General features: G+C 41.9%; 2 protein-coding genes across 2 annotated transcripts in view; both read right to left on the bottom strand.

Annotated features, from left to right (window-relative positions):
* LOC309550245 (uncharacterized protein) overlaps window positions 1-19693 on the bottom strand; it is a gene marked incomplete at its 3' end in the record, with an annotated part of 2091994 nt that overhangs the window by 1200328 nt on the left and 871973 nt on the right.
* Window positions 1-19693, bottom strand: part of LOC309548864 (uncharacterized protein) — a gene marked incomplete at its 3' end in the record, with an annotated part of 187250 nt that overhangs the window by 126776 nt on the left and 40781 nt on the right. The gene's annotated exons all lie outside the window — the stretch shown is intronic.

Below are 19693 nucleotides of genomic sequence, written 5' to 3' on the forward strand. Positions count from 1 at the left end.
CCAGAAAATACACACAGGAGAGTGTCCCTATTTATGTTCAGAGTGCGGGAAATGGTTTATTCGTAAAGGACACCTTCTTAGCCATCAGAGAATTCACACAGGGGAGCGTCCCTATTCATGTTCAGAGTGCGGGAAATGTTTTAGTGACAAAACATATCTTCTTAAGCATCAGAGAATACACACAGGTGAGCGTCCCTATTCATGTTCAGAGTGCGGGAAATGTTTTAGTCAAAAAGAAAGCCTCCTTAGCCATCAGAGAATACACACAGGTGAGCTTCCCTATCCATGTTCAGAGTGCGGAAAATGTTTTAATAATAAAGGAAACCTTCTTAGCCATCAGAGAATACACACAGATGAGCTTCCCTATTCATGTTCAGAGTGCGGGAAATGTTTTAATGAAAAACGAAACTTTCTTAGACATCAGAGAATACACACAGGTGAGCTTCCCTATTCATGTTCAGAGTGCGGGAAATGTTTTAATGAAAAAAGAAACCTTCTTAGACATCAGAGAATACACACAGGTGAGCGTCCTTATTCATGTTCAGAGTGCGGGAAATGTTTTAGTCAAAAAGAAAGCCTCCTTAGCCATCAGAGAATACACACAGGTGAGCTTCCCTATTCATGTTTAGAGTGCGGGAAATGTTTTAATCAGAAAGTACACCTTCTTAGGCATCAGAGAATACACACAGGTGAGCGTCCCTATTCATGTTCAGAGTGCGGGAAATGTTTTAATCAGAAAGTAAACCTTCTTAGCCATCAGAGAATACACAAAAATGAGCGCCCTTTTTAATGTTACGAGTGCGGGAAATATTTTCCAAACAAAGGTTTATTTCTTAGAAACCAGAAAGTTCATACAGGCGAGCGTCCTATTTCATGTTCAGAGTGCGGGAAATGTTTCACTCCTTATGTACGTTTCAATCGGCAAATAATTCACACTTGTATTAGAGGCTCCGTTTTCATGTTCAGAGTGCGGGAAAGTGTAAAAATAAAGGAAATATAATGAAACATCAGATTGCGCCCCCTGCTGGTACTACGGGAAATGGACTCTGGATTGTAACGGGTGGAACTGTTTAGTCCATAAACAAATGTGAAACCACCACAGTCCACTCGGGGTTGGTTTACACCCGCATTGCCCTCTGACCCGCTGTGGGGTTGGCAGGCAGCTGGGAGCCCTTATGTTAACCCTGTAAAGCCTACGCCAGTACGCCGCAACCGTATGCATCAGGGCTGTTGCAGCACAACCCCATTCAGATGAATAGCATTGCCCAATGTGACCGGGGGGTGTGAGGTTTGCAGCAGCCGCAAATAGCAGTGCCATGTGTACCGCCCCATCTGGGTGCCATTTAAGGTTAAGGGGTGGAAAAATCATGACTCAAATGTCTGCCTTTACCGATCCCTCCTCACATGAGGCAACAGGCAGGAAATCATCACAATACACGGGGGCAACAAGTGGGCAATCATGACAATACATGAGGCAACAGGTGGGCATTTATGATAATACATGGGGCAATAAGTCTACAATCATTACAATACATGAGGCAACAGGCTGGTGATCCTGACAATATATGGTGTGATATATAACAGACGGGCAATCATCATAATACATGGGGCAACAGACAAACAATTCTGACAATACATGGTCTATAATGCAACTGTATGAGGACCTAACGGGAAATGCTTTATTCTTTCTGTGTTCTACTTATAAATATGTATATAGATCTAACCTACTGGATGGAAAAAGATCACTGTAACATGCATTAACCCACAGCAGCCAATCAGGATTTATCTTTCACTGGTGAACCTTTTTTTTTTTTTTGGTTAAAGAAAGGAAACCCGTGCTATGGAGATGTAAGGGAATGAAAGGGCTGCAGCCTCCCTAGAATATAGCAATGCTATATCTAATTAATGGGTGTATACAGGGATAGGGAATTGGCGCTGCCCAAAGGGGTATTCATAAATAAATGTTAAAAATAAATTTTATAGACTCTTAAATATGTAGATATATATCTCTTATAACCTCAAATTATTCATAACCATATTACATAAAAATATAAAGTGACTAATGTTATGAAAGTGATATAGTGCCGTGTAATAAATAAATTCAATAGAATATAACTAAAAACAAATAAATTGATTCCTTGGGTGACACGGTAAAAATGCAATTAAAATTCTAAATATAAATACATATGTGGCAGATCAAAATATATTATAAATCGATATAAATATTGTGATAATTAAACGAGTGATCTGTGCATATAAGCAATAAAGCGCAAGGTGATTGGTGACTCTGAATATAGACGTGGTATATAACTAGCAATTATATATACACTCTTAACGTGCCAAGTGATAAGTGTATGGGCAATATATTTCCAGGAATCCAAAACAAACTGAGAAAAAAAATAATATATATATAGGTGCAGATATATCAATACACTCCACTCCCTAATCAAAGTATATCACAGATTAATTTAAACATATAAAAGATGGGGTAAATAAAGTTCATATAATGAAGTGCTTGATCATCTGGTGGTATTAGCATTCAATCTTCGTGCACTATAATGGGTGCTCAAAGTGGGTGGTGAAATAGATTGCACTCACCAGAGTGCCCAACCCCACACAGGGGTATTAAGCAGAGTAAGTGGTACTGTAAGCCACAGCAGGAAACTGTAAGCTCCTATGGGTCATCTACTTCTGTGTTCCTCTGTATAGGGGAGGGGGAAGGGACCCTGCTGTTCTCCAGTCCTCCGCTTGTTGTTGGGTAGTACTCCGGTGGTGTAATGTATGGGATGAATAAAGGGAGAACATATAGCGTAATTCCGTATGATAGGTTTTATTTTAGAACATCAAAAAAAGGGGGTACTCGCATTACAGAAGATAATAAACAGCGTTAGTGATGTGTCTCGCTCAGAGACCAAACAGGAAGCCGGCAATAGCGTGCTGTACTCCGAAACGCAGTGCTTTCCACGGAAGATCCGGATCGGGAAGTGACGCAACTATGCTGTACGCGTTTCGTCATTGTCATTGGCTGCTGAAGACGTCAATGACGAGCTTACAGTTTCCTGCTGTGGCTTACAGTACCACTTACTCTGCCTAATACCCCTGTGTGGGGTTGGACACTCTGGTGAGTGCAATCTATTTCACCACCCACTTTGAGCACCCATTATAGTGCACGAAGATTGAATGCTAATACCACCAGATGATCAAGCACTCCATTATATGAACTTTATTTACCACATCGTTTATATGTTTAAATTAATCTGAGATATACTTTGATTAAGGAGTGGAGTGTATTGATATATCTGCACATATATATATATATATATATATATATATATATATATATATATATATATTTCTCAGTTTGTTTTGGATTACTGGAAATATATTGCCCATACACTTATCACTTGGCACGTTAAGAGTGTATATATAATTGCTAGTTATATACCACGTCTATATTCAGAGTCACCAATCACCTTGCACTTTATTGCTTATATGCACAGATCACTCGTTTAATTATCACAATATTTGTATTGATTTATAATATATTTTGATCTGCCACATATGTATTTATATTTAATTGCATTTTTTACCGTGTCACCCAAGGAATCAATTTATTTGTTTTTTGTTATATTCTATTGAATTTATTTATTACACAGCACTATATCACTTTCATAACATTAGTCACTTTATATTTTTATGTAATATGGTTATGAATAATTTGAGGTTTTAAGAGATATGTATCTACATATTTAAGAGTCTATAAAATTTATTTTTAACATTTATTTATTAATACCCCCTTTGGGCAGCGCCAATTCCCTATCCCTGTATACAACCTTTTTTATTGGTTGCTTCATGTTGTTGTTCCTTTTTGATTTATTGAAGTAGCCGGCTTTTTATTGGTCCAACCAATGTATGATTATTAATACATTTGACACATTTGTTAATTCTATTATAAAAGATTTAAGCTTTATTTTATTCATATCATTACTGTGTGGTAATCGCTTATTCTGATCTTGTACAATAAAAACGCTTCGTACAATATTCTGTGCCGAGTCTTCTTTTTTACCAATGATTAGATGATCGGTGATTGGAATGTGATCAGTTCAGAGAGAGTTATCCATTGGGGTTTTATTAGTGAGATGGAGAGTGGAGAAGGCACCACATTGACAGCCATTGGAGGCCCTTTCTAAAGCCCTAAACTTTTTGGCAACCTGTCTATGACATTAGTCTTCCAAACTCTATCTCACTGAGCTAAGGCCAGAAGAGTTCCAGGAGTTCTTCTCTGTCCACAGTTCCCAAACCAAAAGGAGACATCCACCACATCTTCAATTTTAAGACCCTAAACTTCCTCAGGAGTTCCCCATGCAATCCACCAGGTCATAGCCTCTCTCTTTATCAGGGAGACTTTTTGTTTTGACCACCCCATGTACTGTACGTCAGCTGCATTTCCGGGTCTGGGGCATGTACACGTGCCACCGGCGCCCAGCAGGAGCCAATCAGCGGGTCTGGCGGACACGATGTCCGTCGCCACCCGGCAGTCGTTCCCGAGAGAGGCATAGCAGTGGTCTGCCAATGTAAACAAGGGAGATCACCGTTCTGTGTTCCCCCTTAAAAATAATATTTTGCCGTATGTGACTAAAGTGTTCAGGTTTGGCTTGAAGAAAAGGCGAGAACCCTAGGAACACGGATCTCTGCCTTCCCACAGTTATAGCACCTCCCCCACAGTGAGTAACCCCTCCCTAGGAACACATTTAACCCTTTGATTGCCCCTGATGTTAACCCCTTCCCTGCCCGTGTCATTAGTACAGTGACAGTGCATATTTTTTTTAGCACTGATCACTGTATTGGTGTCACTGGTCCCCAACAAAAGTATCACTTAGCTGTCCGATTTGTCCACCGCAATGTCACAGTCCCGCTATAAGTCGCTGATTGCCGCCAGTACTGGAAAAAATTTAAAAAAATGTAATTCTATAAAAATATCCCATCGTTTGCAGACACAATAACTTTTATGCAAACCAATCAATAAACACTTATTGGGATTTTTTATTTACCAAAAATATTTAGTAGAATACATATTGGCCTAAATTGATGAAGAAATTTGATTCTTTACATTTTTTTTTATTGGATGTTTAATGGCAGAAAGTAAAAATATATATATATTTTTTTTCCAAAATCATCCGTCTTTTCTTGTTTTTAGCACAAAAAATGAAAACCGCAGAGGTGATCAAATACCACCAAAATAAACCTCTATCTGTGGGGAAAAAGGAAATCAATTTTGTTTGGGTACAGCGTCGCATGACCGCACAATTCTCAGTTAAAGTAATGCAGTACCCAATCGTTGGTGCCAATGGGAGAAATTCTGCCTCATCATTGATGTCAGTGAGAGAAATCGTGCCCCAAGGGCCAGATAAAAGCAAGCAAAGGGAATCTGACCCCTGGGCCACAGTTTGGAGTAGAGATCGACTGATTATGGGGGGCCGATATGCACTTTCCCCGATATATCGGAATCGGCCCCGGCAGTTACCGATATTGCCGTGACATCATTGCGTATGTTGCGCCACGCGCCTCCGCGCACTGTGAGTCTGGGATAGCTTCTGCGGCCTTCTTAGGCCACCTCCCTCAGCCTCGTTTTGGAGTCTCACAGTGCGCACACTTGTGTTACAGCCGCCGTGGCCACATACTGGAGTCTCTGCAGTGCACAGTCGGGACTGTGAGTGATTCTTCTCAAATCAATCATACAGTACAAGTACTGTGACCAGTCACAGTGCACAGTGTGTAACACAGCCGCCGCGGCCACCCACCCACAGCTGCCCGGTGCCAGCCAGCCAGCCACCCGCACACACCCACAGGCCCTTACCAGCCAGCCAGTCACAAGCCCTGCCTGTACCAACCAGCCACCCACCACATGGGGTGCCAGCTAGCCAGCCACCAAAGGGTGCCAGCCAGCCACACACCACACAGGGTGCAAGCCAGCTACCAAAGGGTGCCAGCCAGCCAGTCACCAAAGGGTACCAGCCAGCCAGCCACCAAAGGGTACCAGCCAGCCAGTCACCAAAGGGTGCCAGCCAGCCAGCCACCAAAGGGTGCCAGCCAGCCAGCCACCCACCACAGGGTGCCAGCCAGCCACCAAAGGGTGCCAGCTAGCCAGCCACCGAAGGTGGCCAGCAAGCCAGCCACCAATTGGTGCCAGCCAGCCAGCCAGCCACCCACCAAAGGGTGCCAGCAAGCCAGGCACCAAAGGGTGCCAGCCAGCCACCCACCAAAGGGTGCCAACCAGCCAGACACCCACCAAAGGTTGCCAGCAAGCCACCCACCAAAGGGTGCCATCCAGCCATCAAAGGGTGCCAGCCAGCCACCCAGCACAGGTTGCCAGCCAGCCACCCACCAAAGGGTACCAGCCAGCCACCCAGCACAAGTTGCCAGCCAGCCACCCACCAAAGGGTGCCAGCCAGCCACCCCCCACAGGGTGCCAGCCAGCCACCCACCCACCACAGGGTGCCAGCCAGCCAGTCACCCACCACAAGATGCCAGCCAGCCAGCCACCCACCATAGGGTGTCAGCCAGACACCCACCAAAGGATGTCAGCCAGACACCCACCACAGGGTGCCAGCCAGTCAGTTTTTTTAAGCTTTGATTCAATTTAATTTGTGTCTTTCAATTTTCAATGGAGATGGATGCAGATAGAAAAATTAAAAGTGTGGTCTGGGACTATTTATCTTCTCCATCTTCAAGAAAATCAGCAGCACTGTGCAACACTTGCAAAAACAATGTGAGCATGAGATCAATAACTGCAAAAACCAAAAATACGTCAAATCTTTGGGCCCATCTAAGAGTTCATCGTGTTGAATTGTATTGTCAAGATGAAAATATATCGAGGACTCTTAAAGACTTTTATATTATGTATTCATGTATCAGTATAGCAGTCTAGAGTCCCCTTTTAATCCCTGAATATATTTAAACATCGTAGTTTTCAGAAATTCAGTCTTTAGTCTTATTATGTTGTCTTTTATTATGAATATGTGTCAACTTTAACATGAAATGTCCAGCCAAGAGAACTTCCCTAACTTTCCAGAATAACAGATAAACAAATATATATTAGCTTAGATAATGATAGTTCCAGTAACCGGCCATTAATTGCATATTATCCATCATTTTTAATTGTCATATGCCCTTCCTTCTCCTAGAGCAAGATGACCAAGACTTTGCTAAAATAATCAACAAAGGCTGTATTATGGCTGTTAATGAAATATTGTGTAATCTTGTATGACTATATTTTTGGGTTTGTGCCCGCCATAGACTTTAATGTGATAATTTTCTATAAAAGGATGTATCAAAAATGTATATGTCATCACATTCTCTATTTCTGTATGAGATGTGGTCCTTGCGCATGTAATCTCAGTAAAGCTTACCTGAACAGATGCAAACCTGATTGGCGTAGATTATTTCATGGCTCAAACTTAACATTTGAACCTAAAATGAATTTAACATTTGGTGACCCCTAATCGTGTTTTTCTGACCTCATCAAAACCCGCCGGTTGCCACCGTACAACAGGAGGGACAGCACAGAGGCCTCAGGTGAGAAAACATTTTTATTTCTCATGATGAAAAACTGTCTTTTTCTGATGTGTGGTGGTGTGCCGGTTGGGGTAAGTGCGGCTACGAAAGGTAACACGTATCCTTTGAATTTAATTGCATTCTGTCTGTGTATGGTTACTGAGATTATTAAATGCTACCAATAGGAAATACTATGTATGAAAAATATTATTTTCTAAAAAAATATTTTTTTAATTGTCCTTATTACAAGAAATTACAATATATATATAAGGGACGATTTCAGCAGAGATATTATTATTTTCTGGATTGTGTGTGTGTGGTGTTGAAAGACAAATGTGGAGGTATTAGGGCAGGTATTGCCTTGAACCCCAGTGTCTGTGTAATCTGCTGAGTGTTCTTTGGATTAGGGAGTAAGAGAGACTCGCCTATATTCACTCGTTTTGGAGACGTCCAAACGAGCAATAGAACAGATTAAAGACATGTCGTAATGATAAAGTACCTGGTGGCTGATTGGTGCACAGCCGTAGTGATAAAGAAACGGAGTTCTTGATCCCAGAATCTCCAAATATTGTCATTTCTTAAAGTGGTAACGAGAAAGGCTTCAGTCCTCTGACACCTGTTCTCCTGGGTGATCTCTGGGATTGTGGTGAGCCTTGTGTACCCTGCTTATACTCATGGACGCTATGGGATGGGGTTTCAGTTATACTTGCTGTTATACTTGCCTGTGTGCGATGCTATTTCCCCCCATGGGCATGTATTTTGTTCTTTTTCTTTTTCTTGCCTGATTTCTGTACCTTATGTGACAATGTTGTATTATATACTACTGATGTGATGTGACCTGGTGTGCTGACTGCATACGTTTGTTTTGTTGTTATTATGTGAACCCAATAAACGTTTGTTTTCCAAAAAAAAAAAAAAAAAAAAGTGGTAACGAGAAATAATAAAATGGGAAATTTAATTGATAAGAATGTTTTGCCCATTATGAATGACTTAGGGCTTAAAAAACTAAAGCAAAAATGTATTAAAAATAGCAAAGACAACAGGCTTAAATGTTGCTAAATTGCATTCAGGTGCACCCATCGTTAAGATGATGGTGAGCGGTGATCCAGACGCCCTCAAACATCATGTAAAATGGTGCAAAATTACTAAAAAAGTGTATGAAGAGGATCCCTCTAAATGGTGGCCACCAGAGGGCTATTTTGAGTATGCCTAAAAATTGATGCCTTGTTTAACTTGCTATTTAAAATGTCTGATTGTGGGGGAATTAAATGTCTAGCAGCACGGGAAGGAAAAAATATATAGGTGAAGCCCCTCCCTATAAAATGTGTTCAGAAAAAGCTACTTTAACAAATAGATAAGGAAGAGTAATAGAAACAGTTTTATCAGGGAAAACATAGTTCGCCGTAGTTGGCAGGACACTTTGAGGTTATTTTTTATATATAGAATTGTAGATAATGAGAATTTACATTTTGCTCATAAGTCCCTGTATGAAAGGTAGCTCTGCTGCAAAATTTTGAAAATTGGCTACTTGCCAAGAGAGGGTTCAACAATAAATATCTTCGTTCCCGTCATAGTTATGGAATTTATTTTTGCACAGAAAGGGTTACCGCAATTAGTGTGACCATTGGACCCTGTTGGCACCGAGCCAAAAATTTCAAATCAGATTAACTTTTTATCTGATTATAGTTTTTGAATGGTATTTTAGGGGTGTCCTCTATTGAAGGAGGGGAACCTCTGGTCAGGTTTTTGTAAAAATGACACGAGAAAAAAAAAAAGAAGAACGTTTTTTTTGTAGGTTTGGCACGGAGCCAAAAAAAAAATGTTTTAAGTTTTATAGTTTTATCTGATTTTAGCATACAAGTGGTATCTGATGTGCCATCTTTACTGATGGCCATACCATCCGATGCTACTCACTTTTACAGTGAAGTAATGCGTTTTTTTTAGCGTCCTAATGGACGAGGAGACAAAGCCATCTTTGTTTCTTGTTTTTCAGTCCGGGTAACTGACCTGGTGTAGAAATGCCCTTAAAAATAGGTGATGGAGGTTAGTATACAGCAAGGATAGGGAAAGTTTATGTCCCTTAGAAACCCCAAGAAATTGGGGTAATTGTAGAAAATCTCCCAAACATTGCCAAGTGTCTTAAAGAAATGGTACAAAAGGTTGATGTGAATGGAGAAAACTCAGTAAGCTACATATATAGATATGTGGATTTTGATTGATTGTGCAGTATCTGAGGAAAAAAAAAAAATATATATATATATATATATATATATATATATATATATATGCGTATGTATGGAACACATTTGCAGTAAATAAATAAATAAGTACACATGAATCAGGGATATTGAGGATACAGGCAGATGGCCAAAATACGTATGAAGCAAAGATTGATACAATGAAATTCCAAAGGAATGGGTAACAAGTATGTTTGATAAAGGACAGGATATGTGAATGTTATTGGATGTTGTTTAGAAGGAAGGTGAGGAGATGTTGAACTATTGGAATAGATTCAAAGATGCTATATAGAAGCATAGTGATTAGGTGACTGAAAGTGAAGATGGCATGAAACAACCTAAAGTGATAAATATTTTTGTAAGTGGATTGTTGTCTGAGATTAGAAAAGAAAATGGAGCTCCGCATAGCGGGCTGGAGAATTAAACCTGTCCCTGAGTTGGTTGACATAGCACAGATAGCTTGTGAAATGTTAAGGAAAAAATAGAGAGAAAGGAAAAAACTAAAATAATGAATATGCAAGTCCCTGCGGTAAAGGAAAAGGTACATAAACCCAGGGGAATGTCAGTTTCTACAGTACAGGTGATGGAACCCCCTTATCCCCCGTCAGGAATAGTGTACATTTCCAATTTTGGGGTCCCCCAGGCCAAAAGGGAGAACTGGAGATCCAAAGAGGGGCAGTGTAGGACCCCTACAGGAATTATTAAATGGACAAACAAAAAGCAATTATAAATTCACTTCGGAAGAGTTAACCCCTTCAGTTATGGAAGCATTTAAACAAATCAAGCAATCTTTGCTAACAGTGCCCAGTCTTGGTTTGTCAGACTATAGCAAAGATTTCTATTTATTTTGCACAGAAATAAATGGACAAATGCGAATGGGGTGTTAACGCAACACTTCTGTGCCAGACATCGCCCAGTGGGATACTACAGTTAACCATTGGACAGCGTTGCAGAGGGCTACCTGGATGTCTAAAATCAGTAGCGGCGACTGCCCTACTGGTTGAAAAAAAAACTGTAGACATTGTATTAGGCAACACTTTGTATTTGATGTGCCCCCATCATTTGAAGGCTATGTTAAATAGTGCCTATACTAAACACTTCACAGTACAAAGGATAGCACATTATCATTTAATTTTTTTATCAGCTTCTAATCTAAAAATTCAGCGCTGCCAGACTCTGAATCCAGCTATTTTTCTATCGGAAACTGACGGTGAGGAAATTGATGGTTCTGAATACCTAATACATGATTGTGCTACCTTTATTGATGAAGTAACAAAACCCAGATCTGATCTTCAGGATGAATCCATTGCTGGTCTGCCTGTATGTGCAGACTTGTTGGTAGATGGCTCATCCCTCAGATGACCTGATGGGTTAACATTAGCTGCCTGTGTGGTAGTAAACGGTGAGAGCCGACTACTGCATACTGAAATTCTGCTAAATTCTAAGTCAGCGCAGGCTGCGGAACTTACAGCTCTCTGTGTTGCATTGGAGCTAGCAGAATTAGATACGGTAAATATCTACAGTGATTCTGCTTATGCTGTGGGTATATTGCACAGCTTTGCACAATTATGGCAGGAAAGGGGTTATCTGATAGTAACAGGAACACGCATTCAGCACAAAGAGTTAATTGTTAGACTGTTGTTTGCAGTCCAATCGCCTCTTAAAGTAACAGTAATTAAATGTAAAGTACATACCGGGTTTAATGACAGTGTATCGGTTGGGAATGTTTTGGCAGATAAATATGCAAAAGAAGCTATTCACTCTTATCAGCCACATGTAGTCCCTATATTTTTGGTCACAAATCTTCAAGTGGACCATAGGGTTATCAAGGCCCTACAGGAGAATTCACCCCGCCAATCCACTTGGTCTGTCAAAGGAGCTGTTTGCGGACCAGATGGCCTGTGGAGGTTGAATGATAAACTGGTTGCTCCACCGACTCTTTTTCCTTCATTGTTGGCTTTGAGCCATGGGCCTTGCCATGTCTCAACAGGAGGGATTATGAACAAACAGTGGTGGGCACCAGGTTTTTACACATATGCTGCTAAACAAGTTGATGAATGTGCTGTATGTCAAATGCATAACATAGGTAAACCAGTGCCTACCCCTATGAAACACATTCCGCATACTGAGGAGCCGTTTCAAAATTGTGTAGATTGACTTCTCAGATATGCCCCCTTGTGGCCGATTTAAGTATCTTTTAGTTTACAAATAAGGATGCCAGAACAGTAGTTAAGTGTCTTACTAGAGAATTGATTCCTAGGTTTGGTATGGGAGCTGTGATCTCTTCAGACAGAGGTACACACTTTGATAACAAACTAATAGCAGAGGTAGTAGATATCTTAGGTCTGAAACAACAGTTACACACCACATATAGACCACAGATTAGTGGGATGGTGGAACGCAGTAATCAAACCCTAAAGAGGTATCTGGCCAAGATGACTACTAATGGAAAGAGCACATGGGTAGAAGCATTGCCTATAGCCCTAGCAACTATCAGGACTACCCCTAAGGAGAACATATATTGTTTGGGCGCCCTCCTAAAAGACTTCCTACAGCTTCTGTAACATCAGAAACAGTGACTTTAAGACTTTAACACAAATGTGTTTTCTGATACTTTTTCCAAAGCAGGACAACCAGTGGACCTAAGTGAAAAGACTCATGGACTAAAATCTGGAGAGTGGGTGTACATCAAGAATCACACCCTGAAGACTACTCTGTCCCCTAAGTGGAAAGGACCGTTCCAGATTATTTTTGTGTCTCCCACAGCTGTAAAGCTAAAAGACTACAAATATTGGGTGCATGGTTCCCATTGTAAGAAAGCAGTGACTTTGAACAAACATACAGGCCAGTGTACTGCTGGCAAGGACTTTTCTGTACCTTTACCTTCTAGGTCATCTCCATCATTGATTCAGGCTCGAGCCAGAAGACTACGAATACGGAAGAATGTCTCTTACAGTACCTAGAGCTGATATGCATCTCTGAGGAATTATCCTAAGTGGAGGAGCCTTGGTGTGGATCACGGTCATGATGTATGAATGGACTCGCATGATAAAAAAAGGTGAGACGCATGATACCTTTTTCCTCAATGCTACTGTAATGACTAAAAAGTTACACATTACCCCAGAGTCTGGATTTGATCAAAGGCTGAAGAGAGACTTACATGCTAAGTTGAGACAACCCTTCTATAATTCCTTTGTGGCAATGCAGTTGCAAGCTGCCAAGAAGTTGGAAATCACTAAGTGTTGGATATGCACACATTCACCTATCTCACACAAGACTTTGCCCTTACTAGGTATACCCAGTACCCTAGCTGAGATAGAGGACGGTGCTCACTTTAGCAATATCAGTGCTAAGATGGTTGACAAGGCCATTTCACTGCTGCTATTTACCAATGCCCCAATGAGAATACCAGCAGTATGTATTAACTTTACCCGTATTTATCCACCAGAACTACTTGAGAAAGGTTTCAAGAATACTGATCGAGCAATTGGAGACTCTCAGTGAATGGATAATGCGGATGTCAGGTATTGGTTTGATGGTAAAGATTTTATGTGGAGTACAGATCGATATCAGGAATTGCATGATTTCACACACCGCCAACATTCACGCCAGAATAATTTGAAGTTATTAATGTGCCTGCTACATGGTACATGAGTGACAATGAGTTTAAAGAGACGCAATTGCATAAAATTCCTGCCCATTTCTTCAAAAGAGCCCTCACTGAACAGGATATTCCAGTACAGGCTACCCTCGGACAAATGGCAGATGACACTGAAGAAGAGACTAATCTTGAAATACTAGCACCTATTCCAACCCAGAATGAAGGCCCAGAAAGAAATGATGATGATATTAATGTTGAGTCCCATAGATGTTGTATTAAAAAGGCTTTCAGTTTTATTATAGATTTAGCTGATTTAAGGCTTTAACATAATTGCTCTGTATGACAGAAATTTCATATTAATGGCCACTGAATTAAAAATGGTTAAAAAGGAGGTTTTGCAACACCGGCTGGTGTTGGATTACCTTACTGCTAGTCAGGGAGGAATGTGTACCGTAGTGGGAACCTCATGCTGCAATTACATAGGAAATGATACGAAAGCTTTATTTTTGTAAGGAACATACCGAAACCGCTTGGATTGGAGGTAGCTGGGAAAGTTGACTCTCTTGGCTAAATCCTGCCAACTGGTTTACTGGTATTGGAGGGTGGTTCGCAGGTATATTGCATGGTGTCCTGTATATTGTTGGAGTTATAGTATTGATTATGCTGGTAGTTAAATGTGTACCAATGCTATGCAAATGTTGTATGAAAATGGCTACTGCTCGTACTAATACTGGTTCTTTTGAGCTCTCGAGGCCTCGCATAAAGACGGCCCATGAGATGGTTACTTGCATACCCGAAAGCCAACCTAAAGACACAGAAGAAGTTTAAAAGAAAAGACACAGATGAATTCTAAACTCAGGAGGGACCTGTCAAGATGAAAATATATTGAGGACTCTTAAAGACTTTTATATTATATGTTCATATATCCATATTCAGTATGGCAGTCTAGAGTCCCCTCTTAATCCTTGAATATACTTTCAAAATAATACGTTTTAGGATTTCAGTCTGAGTCTGTTTGTTATGTTGTCTTTATTATGAATATGTGTCAAGTATAACATGAAATGTTCTTCCACAAATGATAAGATTCCCGGAAAGAGATGTTTATGAAAACAAGCCCCTTATTACCGTAAAATGTAAAAAGCCCCCAATCAATAATTTTTAATTGTCAGACTAACTTTTCACTCAACGTCATTATATTGTCAGGATGACCGTATGTGTAATTAGACTGTATTATGAAATCTTGTGCAATATTGTGAAACTTTGTATAGTCTGTAACTTGGGCTTGTGCCCATTTATGTATTATAAAAAGTCTGTAACAAATTTAATCTGTGTCACACATCCATTGAAGGATGGTGTGAACCGCTGTATGGCGTATATTCTGAGTAAACATATGGAGACGAATGCAAACCTGATTGGCGTAGATTATTTCATGGCTCAAGCTTAACATGAATTTAACACTAGCAGCTTGCATGGTAATTTGTCGCTTTCGGGTGAGATCTTTGCTCCACAGAGTATTTTTTCTTTTTTGGTTTGTCCGTCACTTCGGTCAGTTCCTGACCTTTAGGCTGTGAGGAAGTACAAAGATCACAGAAGCCAAGGCAGAAGGGAAGCCTGAGAAAAAGGAAAGCAAGAGAAAGGGGGAGGGGGGAGAGAGAGAAAGAGGGAGTCAGCAAAGGGGACCTCAGACTACTCTCCCCCTATTAAAACGTACCCCCATAAAGATATAGATAAAAATGGGAGAGCAGGCCATCAGGACAGTCTTCCCATTCATCCCCCTTCCTCCTTACCGTATGAGAGCTGGGGATAGGCTCCGCAGCCTCTGGTAGTCTGGTCTGGTCCTCTGCCATTGAAACATCCTGGAGGGGGGTCACTTCTGGAGTCTGAAGTGAAAAACCGCTGCTGCTGTGTTCAGGGCTTGTTTTTATTTTCCAATTTCACGCAAGAAATGCGTAGGCCTCGCCCTCGGTTAGGGTAAGGGCGCCTGCCCTAGTCGTGCTGTGTTTTGCCCAAACCTAAGATGGCCGACCGTCCACTTCCAGTGGCGGCGCCATCTTAGTGACCTCACATCTGGTCCGGCGTTCCTATACAGATAGATGCCGCGGACGGGGTGCCCTGACAACAGCATGGAGCGGGAGAAGAGAGAGAAACCCGTCACCCCCTTCTGCCACGCGAGCCCGCCTGGAGGCTTGGAGGAATGGCAGCAGACTGCGGGAATTCCACTGGCGCCCCAGTAGGTGTCCTCATGGCTCTTCTCCCATCCCCAGCTTAGTCTAAAGAGGGGATGGAAGGCACAAAGGGAAATACCTCTCTTTGGAACCCCCTCACTTCCAACTACCGGATTACACTTACCTTTCTAGCAGTGGGAGTTTGTACGGGTTCCAGGATACTGGGGTTTTTTTTCCACTCTTTTCACCCCCCCTCCCTCCTTTACCCCGGAGCCTGTGACTGACTGCCTCGTCAGCTGTAACACGGGGGGGTGAAGGAGGTACCCAGGGATGCCTGCCATGGGTAAAATACCTATTTCCAGGCCTAAAATAACAAAACTGGGGAATTATCCTCTTGGTGCCGGTGTTTGCAGGGCGCAGGAAACACAAGAACTGAGGGGGCAGCCCAGGGCGGCCTGTTTTAAACTTGTGTGCTTGTGTTTCCTGCAGGAGGTGGAGTCTATCTCTCATGTGACCGTCCTGGAGGATTACTGGGGAAATACGCCCCTTCCTAACCAATGACACCACAATGCTTCTAATCAACTCCCTGGTAATCTCCCACCTTGACTACTGCAACTCCCTCCTCATTGGTTTACCTTTACATAGGCTTTCCCCCCTTCAGTCCATCATGAATGCTGCCGACAGGCTCATCCACCTTACCAACCACTCTGTGTCTGCTACTCCTCTCTGCCAATCCCTACATTGGTTGCCACTCATCCAACTAATTAAATTCAAAATACTAACAAAAACTTCAAAGACACCCACAACTCCACCCCCAGCCATATCACTAACCTGGTCTCTAATTACCAACCAAAATAATTTGCTTCTTTCCTCCTAAGGCCTCCTGCTCTCTAGCGCCCTTGTCACCTCATCCCATGCTCACCTCCAGGACTTCTCCAGAGCCTCTCTGATCCTCTGGAACTCCCTACCCCAATCTGTCTGGCTATCTCCTTCTCTGTCCACTTTTAGCCCATCCCTGAAAACTCATCTCTTCAGAGAAGCCTATCTTGCCCACACCTAACAACTGTACATTTATTTTCTCCATCCCCCACAGGTATTACCTTTTGTATCACTTGACCCTCCCTCTTATATTGTAAGCCCTAATGAGCAGGACCCTCTGATTCCTCCTGTATTGTGTGCACTCACATTGTAAAGTGCTGCGCAAACTGTTTTGGCACCATATACAATGCCTTACTAAAGTATTCGGCCCCCTTGAACTTTTCCACCTTTTGCCACATTTCAGGCTTCAAACATAAAGATATAAAACTGTAATGTTTTGTGAAGAATTAACAACAAGTGGGACACAATCATGAAGTGGAACTAAATTTATTGGATATTTCAAACTTTGTTAACAAATAAAAAACAGAAAAATTGGGCGTGCAAAATTATTCAGCCCCTTTACTTTCAGTGCAGCAAACTCTCTCCAGAAGTTCAGTGAGGATCTCTGAATGATCCAATGTTGACCTAAATGACTAATGATGATAAATAGAATACACCTGTGTGTAATCAAGTCTCCGTTTAAATGCACCTGCACTGTGATAGTCTCAGAGGTCCATGTAAAACACGCAGAGAGCATCATGAAGAACAAGGAACACACCAGGCAGGTCCGAGATACTGTTGTGGAGAAGTTTAAAGCTGGATTTGGATACAAAAAGATTTCCCAAGCTTTAAACATCCCAAGGAGCACTGTGCAAGCGATAATATTGAAATGGAAGGAGTATCAGACCACTGCAAATCTACGAAGACCTGGCCGTCCTTCTAAACTTTCAGCTCATACAAGGAGAAAACTGATCAGAGATGCAGCCAAGAGGCCCATGATCACTCTGGATGAACTGCAGAGATCTACAGCTGAGGTGGAAGACTCTGTCCATAGGACAACAATCAGTCGTATACTGCACAAATCGGCCTTTATGGAAGAGTGGCAAGAAGAAAGCCATTTCTTAAAGATATCCATAAAAAGTGTCGTTTAAAGTTTGCCACAAGCCACCTGGGAGACACACCAAACATGTGGAAGAAGGTGCTCTGGTCAGATGAAACCAAAATAAAACTTTGTGGCAACAATGCAAAACGTTATGTTTGGTGTAAAAGCAACACAGCTCATCACCCTGAACACACCATCCCCACTGTCAAACATGGTGGTGGCAGCATCATGGTTTGGGCCTGATTTTCTTCAGCAGGGACAGGGAAGATGGTTAAAATTGATGGGAAGATGGATGGAGCCAAATACAGGACCATTCTGGAAGAAAACCTGATGGAGTCTGCAAAAGACCTGAGACTGGGACGGAGATTTGTCTTCCAACAAGACAATGATCCAAAACATAAAGCAAAATCTACAATGGAATGGTTCACAAATAAACATATCCAGGTGTTATAATGGCCAAGTCAAAGTCCAGACCTGTTCAAATCCAATCGAGAATCTGTGGAAAGAAGTGAAAACTGCTGTTCACAAACGCTCTCCATCCAATCTCACTGAGTTCGAGCTGTTTTGCAAGGAGGAAAGGGCAAAAATTTCAGTCTCTCCATGTGCAAAACTGATAGAGACATACCCCAAGCGACTTACAGCTGTAATCGCAGCAAAAGGTGGCGCTACAAAGTATTAACTTAAGGGGGCTGAATAATTTTGCACGCCCAATTTTTCCGTTTTTTATTTGTTAAAAAAGTTTGAAATATCCAATAAATTTCGTTCCACTTCATGATTGTGTCCCACTTGTTGTTGATTCTTCACAAAAAATTACAGTTTTAGATCTTTAAGTTTGAAGCCTGAAATGTGGCAAAAGGTCGCAAAGTTCAAGGGGGCCGAATACTTTCGCAAGGCACTGTATATTGTGAGGGGAATTCTCCAAACTCTGGTGCAAATAGGAACCCTGATGTAAGGGGGCGTTTGTCATCAGAGCCCCCTTTGATCAGAGTTGCCAGTGTACTCCTCTTAAATCAGGGTGCACAGAGCTCCTTTTCATCAGAGTTTCCCATTACAGTATAAAGGGGAACTCTGTGGATTCTGATGAAGGGGCTTATACAGGTTCTGAGTCTCATCCTCCCGGCAGTGCTGCTGTCTGGGATGGAAGAATGGTGGGGGGGGGGGGGGGCACAAAAATGCTCCTTCGCCTATGTACACAAAAATCCTGGCGCCGGCCCTGCTCCTGGGCCCAACTGAGGACATTTAGGGCCTTAAGATTGAAGATGTGGTGGATGTCTCCTTTTGTTTGGCAACTGTGGACAGAGAAGAACTCCTGGAATTGTTATAGCCTCAGACCTGAAAATGCAGTTAACATACAGGTACATGATTTTGTGCAGAACGTCCGCCCTGCCGCAGTACATGTACGTGGGGTGGTCAAAAAAAACAGAAGTCGCCCTGATAAAGAGAGAGAGACTATGACCTGGTGGATTGCATGCAGAACTCCTTGGCCCACCTGAGGACATTTAGGGCCTCCTGTGCCCAGCTGAGGACATTTAAGGCCTTAAGATCAAAGATGTGGTGGATATGTCCTTTTGGTTTTGGAACTGTGATCAGAGTAGAACTTCTGGAACTCTTCTGGCCCCAGACCTGGAAATACAGATGACGTACAGGTAGTTGATTCTGTCCAGAACAGCCGCCCGGCTGCAGTACATGTATGTGGGTGGTCAAAACAAAAAGTATCCCTGATAAAGAGAGAGGCTATAACCTGGTGCATTGTATGCGGAACTCCTGAGCCCAGCTGAGGACATTTAGGGCCTTAAGATTGAAGATGTGGTGGATGTCTCCTTTTGGTTTGGGAACTGTGGACAGAGAAGAACTCCTGGAACTCTTCTGGCCTTAGCTCAGTGAGATAGAGTTTGGAAGACTAATGTCATAGACAGGTTGCCAAATGTTTAGGGCTTTAGAAAGGGCCTCCAATGGCTGTAAATGTGGTGCCTTCTCCACTCTCCATCTCACTAATAAAACCCCAATGGATGACTCTCTATGAACTGATCACATTCCAATCACCGATCATCTAATCATTGGTAAAAAAGAAGATTCGGTACAGAATATTGTACAAAGAATTTTTATTGTACAAGATCAGAATAAGCGATTACCACACAGTAATGTTTAAATCTTAATGCTTTAATCTTTTATAATA

The sequence above is a fragment of the Pelophylax lessonae genome (genome assembly GCF_965119305.1).
Source record: "Pelophylax lessonae genome assembly, chromosome: 3".
Lineage (NCBI taxonomy): Eukaryota > Metazoa > Chordata > Amphibia > Anura > Ranidae > Pelophylax > Pelophylax lessonae.